Below are 20,142 nucleotides of genomic sequence, written 5' to 3' on the forward strand. Positions count from 1 at the left end.
CACACCTATAATCCCAACACTGCTGAGACTGACAGATGTTCAAAGCCATCCTGGTCTACATAGCATGATCCTGTCTTAAAAATGCTGCTGAGGATATGATGATGGTATTACATTTTTTAAAACATAAGCCAGCACATACATGTACACTAGAAGAGATTCGTGCGTTTTCCTCACACCGCTTCTTTTATAGGTACACAATTGAATGTAATGTAAACTTTGCTCCAGTAATCCTGCAGGTGATGATGTAAGGAGAGTTGTACTACTTTAGTTATCCAAATGCATATGTTTCCTTTGCTTCCCAGTTAAAATGTGCGCCCATCTTGCCCCTGAACTTTAAGGAGCTTATGCTTCAGTTCATCACAGCATGTTGTTATATAATTTGCCAAAATTTGTTTTTGTAACATGAAGTAGTAAGAAAATGAAAATTGCTCCACAGGAAACAGATTTCTACTATTTCCAAAACTCTTTCCAGAATGCAGTTAGGTGACCACGAGAGAGTAACTGCACTTTGTGGTAGTCATAGTAAACCAGATGCTGTCTCAGTACACGGAAGAGGATGTGCTCCTTTGACCTTCTTGGTTCTGTGTGACCTCACCTGCTCCCACTTTGCCTGAAACCTCACTGGTTTTTTTTTTTTTCTTGAGAATAAACTAAACCTCCACCTTTGCTAAATCGGAGAACTATAGTTACGGTATGCAAGGACAGAAGACTTCTGTTGTCCTTTGTGTGGTTCGTGTCTCCCAATTTCATATGTTGGAAACTCAACCTTCAATGCAACAGGTGTTCCAAGGTGGGAACTTTTAAGAGATGATGAGGAGCTAGGGCTGTAGCTCAGTGGTGGTGTGCTTGCCTAGGATCCACAAGCCTTGAGTTGTTCCTTGATTAAGTCATGAGGGCTCTTCTCTTATGACAGGATTACTCTTGAGGAAGTATATGTTACATTTCACAGTAGTAGGCTCCCGGTGAAAGGATGAGTTTGGGTTTCCTTCAGCTCTGTCTCTCAGGAGTTCTCCTGTCATGTGATTCTTTCTGCCATGTTGCACATAGACCTTCCTTGGCATAGTTCTTTGCCCTTAGATTTTCCAGTCTCCAAAATTAAGAGTGAAACACATTTCTTTCTTTCTTTTTCTTTTTTATAATTTTTTAATTTAAATTTGAAATTAAGTTTGTTTTACATATCAATCCCAGTTCCCGCACCCTCCCGTCCTCCCATGTTCCCCCCACCAACCCCTATCCCATGCCCTTTCTGCTCCCCAGGGGAACAGGGCCTAGGCCCTTCCCCATGTGTCTAGGCTGAGTGTCCCTCTGTGTGGAATGGGCTCCCAAAGTCCATTCATATACTAGAGATAAATACAGATCCATTAGTAGAGGCTCCATAGACTGCTCAGTCATCCCAACTAACACCACATTCAGGGAATCTGGGTCAGTCCTATGCTGGTTTCCCAGCTATCGACTGGAGTCCATGAGCTTCCCCTTGCTCAGGTCAGCAGTTTCTATGGGTTTCTCCAGCCTGGTCTTGACTCCTTTGCTCATCACTTTTCACTCTCTGCAACTGGGTTCTAGGAGTTCAGCTCAGTGTTTACCTGTGGGTGTCTGCTTCTGCTTCCATCAGCTACTGGATGAAGGCTCTAGGATGGTATATAAAGTAGTCATCAATTTCATTATCGGGGAAGGGCATTTAAGGTAGCCTCTCCACTATTGCCTAGATTGTCTGTGGTACTCTGTTATAGCAGCACAAAACAGGTTAGGTCAGTTCTCGCCCATACTTTAAGACATATCCCAAATTCCTGAGTCTTTTTAGGATTTCATGGCTCAAATCAATTTCTTATAGACACTGAGGTTTCTGATTTTTTTAACCTGCTAAATTTTCATTGTATTTTTGTCTGTTTACATTATACTTTCCAAAATTTTGTCAACATCTCTTTATCAGTTATTTTTGTTCTCATCCTATTATTATTGAGTTTGTATTTTTTTCATTTCTGATTGTTATAGTAAAAAGTTAGTAGAATTTGGTAGAGGATGTATAAAGACATGTTCAGATTATACTTTGTAGAAATTGTAGTTTTAAAAGTCTGTCCTAGGCCTATGAACAGAAAAGGCCATATAGCAGCATGGTATGGCTCTTTCTTTTGCCTCTTTAGAATTAGGAGCTGTGCACTTCCCATACTCTGATGTGCTCAGCCCTCAGCCATCTAAGCCTCTGTCTTTTTGTTATATCTGTGATATAATAGAAAGTAAGAGCTAAAATGAAATGTGCCCACTTAACATTCAGAAAATTATGTTTAAGATTTAGATGGTATTTTTAGAATTTTCATTACATTTAGAAGTGTCAAATAGAATTTTCCATAGCTATAATGCAGTTTAATGTTTGTATATAAATATATATGATATTTCCAATATTTATGCTTACATTATCTTTACAGATGTTTAAGAACTTGTTCAAAAAGCTTATGGACTGCTTATGAACATACAGTTTTAATGAGAACATTTACTTGGGTTTTGTTATTTTTTTTAATCACAGTTCATCTTGTACATGATCAGGTAACTAAGGAAAATTGAATATTTAAACTATCACCTAAGGTACCTATGTGTCTTTATAATTAACAAGGCATTGATGTTTCAGATCCTTGACTGCAGTTCTTATCAGAGACAGACATAGCCCTAGGTGGTTCTGATATCATGAAATACCAAGTTTCTATAAATGACTATTCTCCAGACTTAACAGAATAATTGTAAGGACTATTATAATTATAACATAGGTAGTATATATGATAATAGTGTTTATGACCTCAAACAAATCAAAAGTAACATTTCTACAAAAGAATCTGCATGAGGTTTTCATGCCAGAAACTTCAAATGGAGCTCGGTAACAGCATTTTTTTTTATTAGAAAATGATTTATTTAAAGTAGGAGTTATTTGCTTAAAACAGTTGTTTTCAGAAATTTCAAGTAATTCAGGGGGTGAGTTATTTTTAATGTTAGAAATAATGCTGGGCTCAGAGTTACTGCCAGAAAGAAAAGTGACTTTGGGCCACGAGCTCCAAAACAGGCAGAAACTGCCAGTGTTTTTAACAAGCTTCCTGGAGCAGACCCAGCATCTCTAGTCTGTGAACAGTGTCTTTGTGTTTGTGGGATTGTTTTGACAATTAAACTGGCCACATAGCAATAGGGGGGTTTGAGAAGGCAGATGAGCAATAAAATTGGCCACATAGCAATGGGGGATTTGAGAAGGCAGATGAGGGATATAAGTTGATTAGTACCAGAAGAGGAAGATTGATGCTTCATTAGCTGTGGAACAGAGCCTCTCATAAAAACATTGACTCCTGTTTTTCTGCATGGTTTAGGACATTCCAATTTTGTTTTTCTCCTTCCTGGGGCATTAGTTGGGCTGAAGAATAAAAACATGTGACTAAAGTTTTATTCTGCTATTTGTCTTTTGCTAAGACAAATATTCCATGTGTTTAACTTTACATACTTAGGTATTTCTCTGTGGAGTTACACAAATGTCTGTTTATTCAGTCCTTATGTGTCATGTGTGCTCAATGACATAAATACTCAGTAAGACTTTTCCTCAGAAGCTAGCCTTAGCAAGAAATTGTTCATTTTGATCCTGATTCGTTTCATAAATCTCTTTCTCGTATTCTCTAGTAAACCCTGCCTTGGCCCTCCAATTCTGGAAACAGACACATATCAGACATGTGGCTAAGTGTCATTTGTCCATTTTTTTGAGGTTCTGGAGGTTGGACATAGAGCCTTGCACATACTAGGCAAGTTTTGTATTCTGAGCTACGTCTTACCTCATTTTACTTTTTCTTTTCAGTTTTTTTTTTGTTTGTTTGTTTGTTTGTTTTTAGATAAGGTCTTATTAAGTTGCCCAGGTTGTCCTTGAACCTGTGATTCTCCTGCCTCAGCCTCCTGAGGCACTAGAATTTCAGCTTGTACCACCATGTCTGATAAATATGGTCTATATTTACTCTTAGGATTTTCCAACCTTTTGGAATGTGTGAACTAATTTCCTTAATCAGTTTTAGAAAAATGATGACAAGTGTTTTTTCACATATTTTTTTTTTCTTTCTCCACTGGGACCCTAAGAAAAAAAAACTGTGCTATCTCTTAAACCCCTTTTCTCCCATGAATTAAGCTCTCTAACTCAGTTTGTATATTTTTTTGTTGCCCTCTATTCCAGTTTATAACTGCTGACTTCTACTATTTAAACCTATGGAATTATTTTTTCATAAAATGTGCTTTTTGCTTTTTAAGTGGCCATTTAATTGTAAATGTACGTATATGTATATATACATATATTTATCCCGTGGAATGTCCATTTAATTGTGTGTGTGTATGTATATTCTTTGCTGAAATTGTCTTTTCATCTCTCTCACTCTCTTCCTCTCTCTCTTTTTTTTTCTCTCTCTCTCAGTTTCTCAATACAAGGTTTCTCTGTGTATCCCTGGCTGATGGAAGATGTCATGCTATATATGTTTCTCATACTGGTTTAATGAATAAAGCACTGTTGGCCAATAGGATAGCAAGATAGGCGGCACTAGGAGACAAGGAGGAAAGAGAAAGGAGTAAGGAGGGGCAGGATGGAGAGTCTGGAGAAAGCAGAATGCCAGCCAGCTCTTCGGTAAGAGAAATACATAGATCAGCAGAAATGGGTTAATACTTAAGACAGAGCTAGCCAATAAGAAACTAGTAATGGGCCAACAGAATTATATCTAATACAGAGTCTCAGTGTGTTAATTGGGGCTGGCGCAGCGGCGGGACAAGACCAGGCGGAGGGCGGAAAAGCCGTACTCCTTACACCTGGCTGTCCTGGAACTTGCTCTATAGACCAGGCTGGTCTGAAACTCAGAGATCTGCCTGCCTCTGCCTCCTGAGTGCTGGGATTATAGGTGAGCACCACCACACCCAGCTGCTTTTCATCTTGGATACTCAGCATAGATTTGGGTACCTTTGAGCAGTCTGTCATCTGATCCAGCTGTGAGTCTGTCTGTATCACCTGCCCTTTGTGGCTGCTGCTGTTGCTGGGTGGGTGTATTTGTTGTCTTGTTTCTGTTTTGTTTACTTTATTTCATGCCTGATGTTTGTACAGAGCTGTAGTTTGAACCTAGGATCTCACATGCTAGAGAAGCACTTCTACCACTGAGTGCTGCCCCAGCTCTATTTCTTCTTGTTGTCCTCCTTGTTATCATCATCATCGTCGTCCTCCTCCTCCTTCTTTATATAACTTATTCTGTTCCTTATCTTAGGATTCCTTTTTTCTTTGTTTGTTTTCTTCCTTCTGTATAATGGAAAATATAAAGGCTATAACAATCATTGCCCTCTAAAAAGGGTGATATTTTCTCCTCACAAATCCCTAGGGACCAGCAGGCCACTTTTGATACTATCAAGACTTCATTTTATACTTTGTAGGACTATTCTATTTCTGGCTTAGCTTTATTCCTAAAATATGATCTTCTAGAATGTGGTTCTCTAAGAATGCAGCTCTTACTCTGACCCCTTACTTATGAGTTCTCAATTTCAAGTCTGGTTGGGCCTTTACTTTCTGGTTGGTTTTCCTCCTGAATTACTGGAATCCCACCCTGAACATGCACCAGTGAGGAGCTAGTCACATTTGGGAAATATTTCAAGTTTTCTAGCCCCTTTGCCAGTGAATTCAACTGTGTTTCCACAAACTCAACTTCTCATAGCTGCTTTAAACTAAATCCCTTCAAGATTAAAAACACAACTCATCTTCTAAGCACAGTGCACAATTCTGGCCTGTATCCCCAAGTAAGGAAAGAGAAAGAAATACATCTGGTCTAGAGAGTTGTAGCTCAGTACTGAGAGGGCACACTTGGCCAAAAGAAAGGGGGGGGCTGGGCCACCCACCACTTTCATGTGGTTAGCCCCTTACCTCCCAGTCCACAGGAGGATAAGAACTGTACTTTCAAAGAGAAAAAGGCTACTGGGTGGATTTTATTTCCCTGAAGACAGGCTTGTCCCCCCATAATAAACCTCTGAGTCCTATGCTGGCACAGAATCCTGGGCTGGCAAGAGCACAACCTGTCTCTGTTCAGGACAGTCTGTAGTTCATTGTAGATCCTGTTTTACCTGAAGTACATTTTGATTTGTATAATTTCCCTTGTATTAGTCCTACTGTCTTCCAGAAGGTGTACTTACAGTGTCTCGGCCTAAGGTAAATACTGTATCTTAATGCCTTACCACATCCTTTCTAGGTACCATCACAGTTTAAAATGCAATAGAATAAAAGATTGGAATTCTACCTTATGATTTCTCATTCATTCACTTTGATTCTTGCAGGTAACTACAGCCTTGCCTATAAGCAGGAATGGGGTGGGTGAAAGGAAAGTAACCCACACCCTGAGCTCATATACATAGGGCAGGGGCCAGATGTCCTCAAGGACACTTCTGCTTTCCTTGCCCCTTTCAGGATCCAGTTCTGCAGGAAGAGTTGGTCCTCTGGTGGGCCTTAGCTGTCAGAGTACTTTGTGGTAGCTTCTTGCCATTGGCTTCTCAAATTGAAAACATGCTGTGCTAGGTATTCCAAGTGTAGCTTCTTCTTAACCAAAACAGGAAGCTGTTCCTGCAGGAAAAGCAGGGGACTTTTATTTTTTCAACTTCTTTTCTGGCTAGTCTCCAAATTTGAAGATTTCCATTCTCCTGTCTATTGCCATAAGTGTGTCATGTATTAATGAAAATGGTGTGTGTAGTCAGGAGCCATGGCTCACACCCTTAATCCCAGCACTTAAGAGGAGGTCAGGAATTTGAGGCTAGACTAAGCAACATTATGAGACCTCTTAGAACATAAAATACATTAAAAATGCTATATATGATACTTAGAGGTGGTAGGGTTTGTGCTTTGTGCAACTTTTTGATAAATCCTTTTTGTCTTCATGTATGGACTTTCTATTTGTTGCAAGATTTGTCTTTTGAATTTCAAATTACCAGTTACTTTGTAGCAAAGTACACCCCCCCCCATCTCAGCAAATTAAAACTATTTATCAAGTATTTATTTCAAGGTTTCTATGGATCAGGAACCCAGGAGCAGGGAGGGTGGTTGAGTAGCAGTGACCCAAGGCTTGTCCTAAAGTTTTGTAGTGAGGCTGCAAGCTCACCTTGGAGCTATCTGCTCACTCAAAGTTGTTACCCGAGCCCAGCTCCCTGCTGAGTGTTGGCTAGAGCTCTTTCTTTCCACAGGGGCTTCTCTCTGGGCTTAGGACATGGCATTTGGCTTCTCACAATGAGGATGTGATATGTTGTATAAGAGAGGTAGAAAAAGCCAGAGGCAGAATTGGTAACCTTTCATAGTACTGGTACCACGTTCTTTGGGTTACACATACCACCTATGATAAGCTGTGAATGGGGACTGACTCAATAAAGAAGTGAATGCCAGCTAGTTGTTGGGGATAGGCTATTTGGGAGCCATCCGACAGACCCTCTCCCACCAATGTACTTGTTTATTTTATTGCCTTCCTCCCTTTTTAGATTTTTTTTTGGGGGGGGTTGTTTATTTGGTGCTGGGAAATGAACTTAGGGGCTCACACATGCTAGCCAAGCACTCTACCACTGAACTGTATCCACAGGCCAGGTTTAAATAGATACGCCCATCTTATTTTATGAAAGAGGAATTGGCTATCCAGGGACCTGTTCAGGATCATACAGCAAACAACTCATGCATCTGAATTCACACAGGTTAACCTCATCTAATGCTGTCCCCCACAGCCAACAGCTAGGGTTCGTATCTGTCCACATAAGTGCCTGTGACTGCCAGAGCCTAGGAAGTAAGTCTTGAACACTGAAGGATAAAGAGGGTAACATATATTCCTTGCAGAGTCTTATATGACAAGGCACATTGATGAGTCCTGTCTTGGCCCCATCTTCTTTAAGACCAGCAGGCAGTGCTGTTAGTCAGCTTGCCACTGTGTCAGTCACTTTCCTGTTGCTGTGCTAATATACCTGGCAGAAGCAAGTGAAAGAAGGGAGGGAGGAAGAGTGGACTTTTCATCATTTAAGGGACAATCATGACGGTTGGGAACTTTCAGCTGAGATTCCTCACATCTTTGATAGATCAAAAAGCAGAAAGCAAAGAGTGCTGAGGAAGGGGGAAGTGAGCATTTTGCAACCCACTTTGGACTTGAATGTGCCGTCCTCCTACCTCAACCTCCTAGATACTGGGATTACAGGCATATGTCACCACACCCAGCAATGTACTATTGAGAGGTGTCTCAAGAGACTGCCCTAGCCAGGTGGTGGTGGTGCATGCCTTGAATTCTAGCACTCGGGAGGCAGAGGCAGGTGGATCTCTGTGAGTTTCAAGCCAGCCTGGTCTACAGAGTGAGTTCCAGGACAGTCAGAGCTGTTACAGAGAAACCCTGTCTTGAGAGAGAGAGAGAGAGACAGAGAGAGACAGAGACAGAGAAAAACCATCTTCCAAGCCAAGCAACTACCATCTTGAGACATTCAGCCACACCTCCTTGCTCCCTTGTACTTTTTGTGTACAACTCTGCCTTGATTGTATGTAGCCTGGAGGAGGGGTTAGAGTATACAGACAGGCAAAGACCAGAGGAAGGGTGGTCTATCGATACAGATACAGGGAAGCCTTCATCTCTGTTGGCTAACAGTTTCCCAGTGATGGCTTATCAGGGTAGGAGCACCTACACTCCTATAAGTAACTAATGCTATGTAAGGAAGCCCAGTAGACTCATTAGCTTCCTAGAGTGAACCTTGGTGGAACATATCTTGGTTGTCATTGGAACCAGAGGAGAAATAGTACACTCTGTTTATGTCTCAGCCTAAGAAGGAATTTTAACAAGAGGCCATGCTAATCTCTATATCCAGTTTTAGTGTATTGTTGCCAGGGAGCACAGTTTATTGCTGTTTTGAGGTTTTTATACATTTCATTTCTATCAGTACCCATTTCCCAGAGATTAATTTGTTTGTTTAGACTTCTAAAGAAATCCTGTGTTTGGGTGTTAATAGAGAGTAGAAAATTCTATGACACATAAGCATTAAGAATAGGGTTAGACATTGTTGAATGCCCTTAAGAGGAAAAAAAGCCTATAAAACCCATAAATGAATAAATCTTTAGCAAAAATTGAGACTGCTTGTCAGTATTCAGTGTGGGTTTTGTTGTTCTTATGTTTGCAGACATAAAAGATATCATTCATGGGGCTGAAGAGATGACTCTGCAGTTAAGAGCACTGGCTGCTCTTGCAGAGGACCCAAGGTTCACTTCCCAGCACCCACATGGTGCCTTACAACCATGTACAACTACAATCTAGAAGATCTAATGTCCTCTTCTGACTTCTGCAGACACCAGGCACACACATAGGAGACAGACATATGGAAGCAAAATGCTCATATACACATAAAATTAATAAATCTACTAAGAACACCTTTCTTCACTATTTTTTAGTGAAATGAAAGGAATTGGCACCACAGCGATACTCAAACACCCATTGGTGCAGCACTGTTCACAGTGGCCAGGTTGTGGAATCAGCCTAGGTGTTGTCAACAAACAGATGGATAAAGATGTGGCACACACAGTGGAGTTTTAGGAAAATGGAATTGTGTGGTTTATTGGAAAATTGATCAACATGAGATCACCATATTAAGTGAAATAATCTAGACCAGCACAATTGACTCCTTATCCACTTGACACACAAACTGACACACACTGTAAGCCATAACATTCCTTTCTTTGTCAACAAGATCTCATGTTTATGTTAATATCATAATATAAAACACAGTCCAACTTTTTAAAGTCTCACAGTCTTTAAATTTTTCCAATGTACAAGTCTTAAGTCCTCTTTAAAGCTCCAGTCTTTTAACCATGAATTCCTGTGAAATCCAAAATAAGTTACGTACTTATTTTAAACAGAAGAACCAGAGTGTAGTTAATCAGGTCAAACCAAACCCAATCCATCCATGGAAACAGCACCGTGTCTAATAGGTTGGAATCACTGTATTCAGAGCTCCAAACAGTGGGGCAGCTTCACTTCTTAGACTCAGTCATCACAGCATACGAGCCTGTCACAGAGCTCTACTCCATACCTGTCACTGTCCTTGGTGGTCATTCCATGCTCCTGGCATCTCTAATGTGCTGGGGTATCCACTGCAGTGGAGGCTGCATCTTCACCGATGGCCTCTCCTGGTATCTTTAGAGTGCCAAGCCTCAGTCTCTCCAGTACTGCAGCTTTCATGCCTCTAAAAACAGTACCACGTGGGAGACTCTTACACATGAGCAAGTCCAGATGCCAGCTTGGGATGCATCTATGGCCCACCCTGGACCACACCTTCTCTGTGCTGACTCTGAGGAAACATTTCCCAGAAGATTTTACCTCAGTTATTTTGGTCTCTTATTAAGTGCAGCTAATTCTTTAGCCTCAGTTATCCAGCATCATTTGTCTTGGTAAAGCAAAACTTTCAGTTACAGTATATCACATGAATGGCCATGACAGAGTCTTCACTTCCCTCTCAAACTTCACAAGCCATTATCTGTACACCTCTCAACATTTCTGTCTCCCAAACTCCCATAACAGTTCATTAAGCTTTGAGCAATGGCTTTTCCAGCCCAAAGTTACAAAATCCTTCCACAATCCTTCCCCCAAACCAACATGGTCACCATGACTGAAAGCAATTGGAGGGAGGAAAAGTTTATTTGGCTTATATTTCCACATCACAGTCTATTATTGAGGAAAGCCAAGGCAGGAAGCAAAGCAGAGACCCTGGAGGGATGCTGCCTACTGAGCAGCCTTCTGTGACTTGCTCAAACATTTCCTTATACAGTCCAGGCCCATCTGCCCAGGGTGGCACCACTCACAACCAAGAAAATACCCCACAGACCAGTCTGATAAAGGCAGTTCCTCAACTGAGGTTCCTCGCCCCAGGTAACTCTCGTTTGTATCACATTGACAGAAACTAACCAGCCCTGCTGTTCTGCTGGATAAGCCACCAGCAATTGACTGGGTTACTACAAAACCAGTGTGGCCAAGGCAGGCTTAGTGAAGTTATTCTGAGAAGATATTTGAAGAGCCCTGTGCTCGGGAGCATAACATTGTTAGGATCTCTCAGTGATACACATTTAATGCAGTTCTTTCCAAACTCCAGTTGCCTTGGTTTGGGGTTTTGATTTTGAAACAGGAGTTTACTATCTTACTATGCAACTGAGGCTAGCCTCAAACTCACAGTTCTCCTGCCTCTGCCTCCCAATTGCTGGGGTTCTAGGCATGCCCGGATGCCAAAGCCTATTTAAAAGACATGAAAAAGACAATCTTCGCATCACATAGAATTGAAAGGATTAGGTAAGTCTTGGGGAAGAAGGAAAAAGTGACTTCTCATCTTTGGGCTTCTGAGAATAATGCTGCCACACACATGAAACTCCCCCCCCCATGCGGTTCTTTAGATATGCACTATCGCGGTTTAATAAGGATCAGGATAAGCAATTAGGCCGGACAGATGTTTATTCAAGGATAAATAACTCACAACATAGACAGGTGAACACCAACAGGTTCCTGCTTCCAAGAATTCCTCCGGAAGTCCTCCTGTCCCTGTGTGGCTTACAAGAGAGCGCTCTCCAGCCTCCTCCTACTTAGTTACCCAGGTCACTTCCTCCCCTGGCTCCACCCCCCCAATGGGTGTGGTCAGTGCCACAGAAGGAAACAAAGTGAATATGCCACTACAATGCACTGTGTGTAGGAATGAATTGCAAGCTTTATTGTACTGCATGTTGTAGTTTTTAGAGAAGTGCCTGGCTGTTTCTCTGACTTTGAATTTGCTGACTTCAAAATTTGCAACACAGCAGTAGTAGGTAAAATAGTATGATACTGGCCTAATAACAGAAGTACAGATGAATGTGTTGGGGGAGAGACAAAGGATAAACGCTAACACGATGATGGAACTTTAGCCCATTCAGTTAGGAAAGGACACTCTTCAACAAGTGATGCTGGGAAACTTGATGTCCACATGCCACCAAAGAATAAAGTCTGACTTTGATATTTAACTCTGAAATTAACTAGAAATAGATCATGCTCTCAACTGAAAAACTAATGCTATGAATTTATTCATAAAAGAATCTTGGTAGAGCTTTTCATGGTGTTATAGTTGACACTGAGTTTGTGGACATGACACCAGAAACAGGAAACAAACAAGAAAAATGAACTGACAGTCATCACAGTTAAAATTTTGTGTATTGGACTGGGAAGGTGGCTTGAGGAGTAAAGGCACTTGCTGTCAATCCTGACAGCCTGAGTTCCATCCCTGGGCCCCAGCTGGTGAGCAGAGAAAACTGACTCCTGCAAGTTATCCTCTGCTCTTCATACATGCACTGTGGTAAGCATGCATGCATGTGCACGCACACACACATAAGTGAATGAATAAATAAATATGCAACTTTTAGAAAGGTGAATATAAAATGACACAAAGTGAAAGCAGGGCTGGTGGAATTGCTCAGTGGGCAAAGGAGGTTGCTACCAAGCCTGACCACCTGAGTTCAACACTCACTTCTGCTAGTTGTCCTATGACCTCCATACCTGTACCATGGAAAGCATTTATCCATACAATCCACACAGAATGTAAATTTAGAAAAATTAAAAATGAAAGTGAACAAAGTTTACACAGTCAAAGAAAACACTTGAAGTCATTAAAGAATTGGTAACCAAAGCATATAAAGAACAATGTAATTTCATAGAGACAACCCAACTAAAAACAGGCCAAGTATTCGAGTGGATATTTCTCTAGAGATGGTCCATGAGCACATGAAAAGATGCATAATATCATAGTTCACTGGGGAAATGCATATCAGAACTACAGTGAAATTCACCTCATGTTTACTAGGGTGGCTATAATAATTTTATAGGGCATGTTAGTGTTGGCAGGAATGTGGAGAAATTAGGACAACTGTGCATTCCTGTCAGATGGTACAGCCACTTTGAAAAGAATGTGGCAGTTCTTCAAAAAATTAAAATAGAACTGCAGTAATCCAACAGTTCTGTTCCTGGACACTGTATATACCTGAAGGGAAGAACACAGATATAGTCATGTTTATAGTGAAATTATTTCCATAAGTTAAAAGGCAAAAACAATCCAAGTATCTATCATCAAATAAATTGGGAAACAATGTGATGTATAAATGTAATGGTTACCAGGGCTGGAGAAATGGATAAATGTAGTTTGACACAGTGGTTCTCAACCTATGGGTTGAGACCCCTTTGGGTCACATATAAGATATTCTGCATATCAGATATTTACATTACAGTTCATAACAGCAACAAAATTACAGTTATGAAGTAGCAACAAAAATACTTTATGGTTTCTTACCACAATATGAGTAACTGTACTAAAAGGCACTGGTTTAGCAGGTTCATTTATGCTAAAGATGATGGGAAATTTGGGTGTAGATAATGGTGATGTTTTGTCATCACTGTGGATATATTTGATGTGCCTGGATTGTTCATTTGCTGGTTAAAATGTTAAGTACTGTGCTACACATTTCACTCTAATAAAGCCAGCTTCTAACAAAGGGTTAGAAGGAACTCCCCCAAAGTCTGTATGCAAACAAAAGAGCTGGACTTCTGCACCAGGTTGTCTGACCCCAAGGCATCTTTGAGACAGAGTGAACAAGCATTTGTACCTCTGCTGGACATTTGGAGGATTTGCCCCAAAGCCTTGGGTGTTGGTCCTTGCCTTCCACATTGTTTGAGACGAGGTCTCTCTCACTATTCACTACTCTACACAGTTCTCCTGTCTCTCCTCCCATCTCCCCGATGGGGCATGCAGGATTACAGATGGTCACTCTATGAGTAATTCACCATGTAGATAGGCTGACCTCAAGCTCGCAGAGATCTTCCTGCCTCTGCCTTTTGAGTGTTGGAATCAGTGTGCCACCATGGCAGCAACCCCAAAAATTTTTAAAATCCAAACTACATCCATTGTTTTTAGATGTTAAAAAGCATCTCCATAGTCGACTTTCTTAGTAGGCCTTTCTTGGGACTGCCATCTCTCAGATTATAAAGGGAGACTTCCTATTAATTATGAAATCTTGGCTTTAGCTTACACTTATTCCCAACTAGTTCTTAAAACTTAAATATACCCATTTATATTAATCTGTGTTCTGCCACGTGGCTCGTTACCTCTATGATTGCTATGGATTCAGGTGTTATGTTTCATCTCCCAGAGTCTTTTTCCCTGGGCAGAAAATGGAGAATTAGACCAGCTTAGTCTAGATTTTCAAATTTTAAAATCATGCTTCTCTAGTTTGCTTCTTGAGTTCCCAGCCCATCTCAAATCCCTAACTCAGGAGGTGATTTAGGTGTTATCAGAGATCTGTCACCTAAGGACATCGTGTTAGTGTGACACAGATAGTAATGTTTGTAGGGAAATGACCTCTGTCTGTGGATTGTTACTGGTTATAGTCAACTGTGTTCAGTGTTCTTGTACCCCCTGTTGTTTCAGCCTTCACCTGCCCCACAGACATTAAAAGTCCTGCTTTCTTTGGGAATAAATAGACTTTTCATAGGGTCTGAAATAGAATGCCCAAAGACCACAAAATGTACCTTTTAAACTTAGGAGCAGGGTAGTTTGTCATCGGTGTATAAGAAAGCTAATGATTTTTGTGTGTTTATATTGTATCCTGCCATTCTGCTCTAAGTGTTTATCAGTTTTAAGGGTTCTTCTAGTAGAGTCTTTAGAGTATAGAGAGGTATATACAGAATCGTTATCACCTACAAATAGAGAAGCACTTTTGACTTCTTCCTTGCCCATTTGTCACACTTCCTCTTGTCACACTGTAGCTAAGACTTCCAATACTATATTGCACAAGAGTGGAGAAGGTAAACAGCCTCCTTTGTTCTTGATTTTACAGGAACCACTTTGTGTCTTCCCCAATTTCATGTGATGTTGGCTGGCTTTGAACCTGCTATGTAGACCAGAATAGCTGGAGACTTAGCCATTTGCCTCTGCCTCCCAAAGTGCTTCTGTTATGATTTTTTAAAGGTTTTCTGTGTCCCTAGAATTATATTTTCTTCTGTAATATATAAGAATATAATAGATTGTATACTTCTATTCTAACTTCTTGTCTATTATCCACAGATTTAGTCTTTTCTGCATGCCATGTATATTTGGAATTCCTGCTGGTACCTTCTTACTGTTTTGCCTTTGTCCTTTGTAGATGGTTCCAGTTTCTTCACCTTATCATCAAACTCAACTATTCTGTCCTTTCCTTGATCCATTCTATTGGTGAGATATTTTTCAAGGAGATTTTTGTTTGACTGGTTTTTTGTTGTTGCTTTCTGTTTCTATCATGTCAGATTGGTCTGTCTTCATTACAGGTTTTTTTGTTTTGTTTTGTTTTTTGTATAATTCCTCTTTCATGACTTGCATCCCTTTCCTTATCTCATTCAGCTGTTTGATAATCAATCAGGTACTTATTTTCTTTATTTTTTTTTTTACATTCTTACAATTATTATGATCATTGAGTTCTTTATCTGGTATTTCATCTAACTCACTCTCATCATTACTGTTGGATTAGTAATTTTTGGAGTTGGCTTGGGTTTTCATGTTATGTTATTTCCTAGGGATGTACATATATGGAGTTATTTGCATGATTTGTTTTTATCAGCTATATTCTTTCAGTTGATACAGTCACAGTGGTCATGTGAGATTTTAATGTGGTTGAGTGTTTCATTCAGAAAATAGTTCCTTAGTCCAAGAGCTCAGGGTACCTGGTGGAACTCTCTCTTGTTCTCTAAGTAGATATTAACTGTGAGATCAACCCCAACTGTTTGATACTCCCACTCCATATATTTAGAACAAACAGTAACAGCAGCTCTCTGACTTCAATCACTGCTAGAAGATGAGGAGCCAAGGATAGTATGGAGTATCCTCAGATATTAGGCTAGGAGTGGGAAGGAAGTATACTACTATGTGATCCAGGCTGGTTTAGAATTCTTGGCTGTCATTATGCCATGGCCCCCTTAGTGCTAGGACTGTAGATGCTATGATAGTTTCCTTTCTGTTGCTATGATAAACAACATAACCAAAAGCAACTTGGGGAGGAAAAGGTTAGAGATCATTAGCCAACCTTAATACACATTGCCTGGGCTGTGCAGCTTTCTGAACCTTTGGTGCATACTCACAGAACCTGCTCAGTAATGCAATTTTTATATGTGCAAAACGAGTAGCATTTGTGTGCCACTGCCAAGTTGTGCTGCCAGCTTGACCACAGTTGCATTAGTCTGAGTGCAGCTTCCCTCGGCTTAGTATTTCTGCATCACTGCTATCTTGAGGTCTCTATTACAATTAGGTTTCAGTTTCACAGCTTCACACACAGCCTGCTCAGGAGCTCCATGCAGGGAATCCAATGCTACTACATGTTGCCTAGCTTTGGTGGCTTTCTGGAACACTGGTGTAAGCCTCGATCCTGTAATTCTTACATTGTTGCATGCCTGCAAGACCAGTGCCGTGTAGATGATGCCAAGTTATACTGCCAGTTTAACCTATTTCCCATAGACCACAGCTTTAGTGACCTCTGCCTGGGCATGTTTCTGAGTCCCCCAGGTCCTGTAGCATGTCCTAGAAGCTCCCTTTGTTAGTCATTCTCTATTCAGATGAGTTTGCATTGATACATGCTGGAGCTCTCAACTTTCCAGTCCTGTGCAAGTGCCAAGTCCCTCTGCTCTCTTTGGTGGCACAAATCTCTTTAACCATTGTGCACACTCTGTCAGCACCATCCCTGTCCACAACTTTAACTCTGTTCACAAGTTTAAACTTACTCATATTCCTTTCCTCACCAAGCTGCATGTTTTTAAAAAGTACCTTCCTGCCCGTCTGGTTGTAAATCAGGCAAAGACCAGTGAGCATTAACCCTGCAGCAGCCTCGATGTCATGCAATTTCTGAGTCTTCGCCACCAAAATCTTAGACCATCACTTGTTACTGTAGGCTTACTCAAAGCTTCAGGATGCAGACAGAACCGTCACATGCTTTCCAGAATGTAACACTAATGGCCTCTAGTGCAGTTCCCAGTACCACTTGGTCTTTACCATAGCCCCATGAGGCCAGCTCCTCTCTCCACATTCCTATCCTAGTTTCCTAAGCTTCCATCAGAATAGCCTTGTGCCTTCTTATAGCAGTCTACAGCATCTGGCCCCTGCTCCAAACTTCCAGATTTCTTCTACAAACCAGTTATAAAAAGCCACAGACCATATTATCATGTTTATCCCACTAGCTCCACTTGGCCATTCCAGTTTTATTTTAGATACCTGACAAGAAGGAATTTAAAGGGGCAGAGGTTGTTTTTGGCTTATGGTTGGAGGAGACAGCATGGTGGTGGCTCCATTGTGGCAGGAGCATGTGGCAGCAGGTTCCATCTGATAGTGGTCAGAAAAGAGAGACCAGTGCTACTGATCAAAGCCCTATGTTTTAATTATGAAACTTTTTTTTTACTATAGGTTAGCTCTGAGCCTACTGGATTTTTTACAATAGCTGCTGGTATGTAAAAGGTCATCCTTTCTGTAGAAAGTTCTCCTCCCTCCTCCCTCACACTCCTCCCTCCTCCCTCCATGCACAAAGCACTGAGTCCAAGGCTACACTTGGAAAAGGTTGGCTGTCCCAAGGCAGTACTTTCATAATTGTTTCTTGACTTCCACCAGTGTGGCCTTATCCCCTCTTGTGACAGTAAAATGAAACCCAACAACAGCAATCCCGTCTCAGTGCGGCTCACAGCACACTCTGGGGCAGCTGACAGCTGTCTGAGCCACTTCCTTGCACTCTTGGGTGCAGTAACCTGAAGCAGGTAGTGCTTTTCTCCTGGATGCTAACCGTAGCTAACAAGTGACACCTGCTTTCTCTTCTACACAGCTGAAAACAGCCACTTGCAGAATGTCTGCCATTTCATAAGCCTCAGAGAAGCCAATCGTGCTCGTTTTTTGTGAACTTAGTACTATGAAGGAAGTTAGGAAGATAAAAAGACTTTGTAGTGTGTGTTGAGCCAAACCTTGGAAGATCGTGTGTATTTCAGGCATGGTTATGAGGGCGTATGTAAGAAGACCATACTTCTAATACATGTGGAATCCTAAGGCTTTGCATAGCCCAGCTTGTTCTCTCATCGACTTGCCAACAAGTCTTTTCTTTCCTCTGTTACCCATGATTCATTTGTGAAGAGAAGACCAGAAGAGCCTTTACTCTCCGGGTCCTACTATCATTTCATGGTCCCCTCATAATGACTCCAGTAGGCACTGGAGACTAAATTTAGAGTTTGCACCTGTTACACATAGTTTGGTAATCACTTTTGGAAGAAAAGAATAAAAAAAAACTCTTAATTTTATGATCTGTAAGAATAGAAGAAAAAGATAATGGGGAAACTGTAACAAAATTAAAATGAATATATAAACATGCAATTTTAGCTAACTGTAATCGCTGTATCTTTCTTATCAGTGTGCACAGTAATTATTTCTCTGGGAGAATGAAAGGGGTCATGAAAGACGAAACAGTTTAAGTACATCATAAGATAGCAGAGGAAGAGTCAAGGCAAGACCAAAAGGAAAACGAGGCTAGTGTCTTAGTTTGCTGTAATAAACACCGTGACAAAAATCAGCTTGAGGAAGGAAAGGCATTATCTGGCCTATACTTGTGCCTCACAGCCCATCATCAAGGGAAGTCAGGGCAGGAACCGAAGCAGAGACTGTGGAGTGTGCTGCTCACTGGGTCTCCTCCTTGGCTTGCTCAGGTTGCTTTTTTTTTTTTTTTACAATCCATGGCTTCTTGCCTAGGGGCGGCATCACTCACAGTAGGCTTGGCCCTCCCACATCAAGGAAATAAAAAGGAACACGACTGCTCCTAAGTGTGGTGGCAGAGAAAGTGTATTATAAGATGTGAGGGAAAGCATAGCCAGAGGCAGAGACAGCCGGGAGAGTCCAGAGTGGACATGACCCTGAGCCAGACCATGTGAGGACAAGGGGAAGAGGGGGGACCAGGTGCAGCAGTCAGGAGGCCCAAGGAGTAGACAAAAGGAACCAAGTAAACAAGATGGTTGAGCCAGAGAAGTTTAGGGTAACGGATGGGGTGTGCCAGCCAGGAGGGCCCTGTAACTGGTAGGGGCTGAGGGATGTGGGGAGAACCTGGATGCAAGGTTATGTTAAATGATATGCTACATAGGCACCTCAGCCATTTGTCCCTGGTTTGAGACCTAACAAAAGCAAACCCACAGACATGCCCACAGGCCAGTCAGATGCAGGCAATTCCTCAATTGAGGTTTCCTCTTCCAAAGGTGACTCTAGTTTCTGTCAAGTTGACAAAAACTTACCAGCACAATAGCTATGAGACAAAACAAAGACACAGTTTCCTACAGTTTTTAAAACATTTTTATGCCTAGCATGGTGACACATATCATTCATTATTCCCAGCAGTCAGGAAAGGCAGTTCCTTTTTAGTTTGAGGCCCACCTGTATAGTGAGTTCCACACCAGCCAGAGCTACATAATGAGAGCTTGTGTAAAATATCTGTATTGATTTAAAAAGTGTGTGTGAGCATGTGCGAGAATGCACACTTACAGAAATCAGATGCACTTAGGTAATGGGTCCTCTGCTTCCACCTTGTGGGGCCCGGGAATCAAACCTGTCAGAATTGACTGCAGGGCCTTTACAGCTGAAGCTATCTCTCCAGCCCATGCAGCTTTGGAGCATTTGTTTTCTGGGAGGTTTTTATGTGTATGTATATTTTGTCTTTTTTGCCTATATGTATGTCTATGCTGCCCATATGTGTCTGGCATTTGAGGAGGCAAGAAGAGGCACTGGGTCCCTTGAAAGCTGTCATATGGGTGATAGGAACCAAACCCAGGTCCTCTGAAGAGCAGCAATTACTCTTAATTACTCTTAGCAGCAATTACTGCTAAGTCATCTGTCCAGCTCCCCTGACCCCTACAGATTTAAACCTCAACTCTTTTTAGCTCTGATTAAAGGTCATGTAATATCTTTCGCCTAAGGAATTCCAAAAACTGATAGGGGAGTTAACCTCTGAGCTCAGCATGGTCCAGCCCCCATGTGCTAAACCCAAATGAAAACAAGTACTGTTTACTTTATCATCCAAGCAGCAAGCTGTGTTGGGGAGAAGCACCTCAAACTAGGGTTCTTTACCTCTCACTG

The 20,142-nt window shown here is 41.3% G+C and overlaps 1 protein-coding gene across 1 annotated transcript in view; it reads left to right on the top strand.

The window, feature by feature from the left end:
* Lonp2 (lon peptidase 2, peroxisomal) overlaps positions 1-20,142 on the top strand; it is an 83,269-nt gene that overhangs the window by 52,788 nt on the left and 10,339 nt on the right. The window lies entirely within an intron of this gene.

This window comes from Phodopus roborovskii, unplaced genomic scaffold, assembly GCF_943737965.1.
Source record: "Phodopus roborovskii unplaced genomic scaffold, PHOROB, whole genome shotgun sequence".
Taxonomy (NCBI): domain Eukaryota; kingdom Metazoa; phylum Chordata; class Mammalia; order Rodentia; family Cricetidae; genus Phodopus; species Phodopus roborovskii.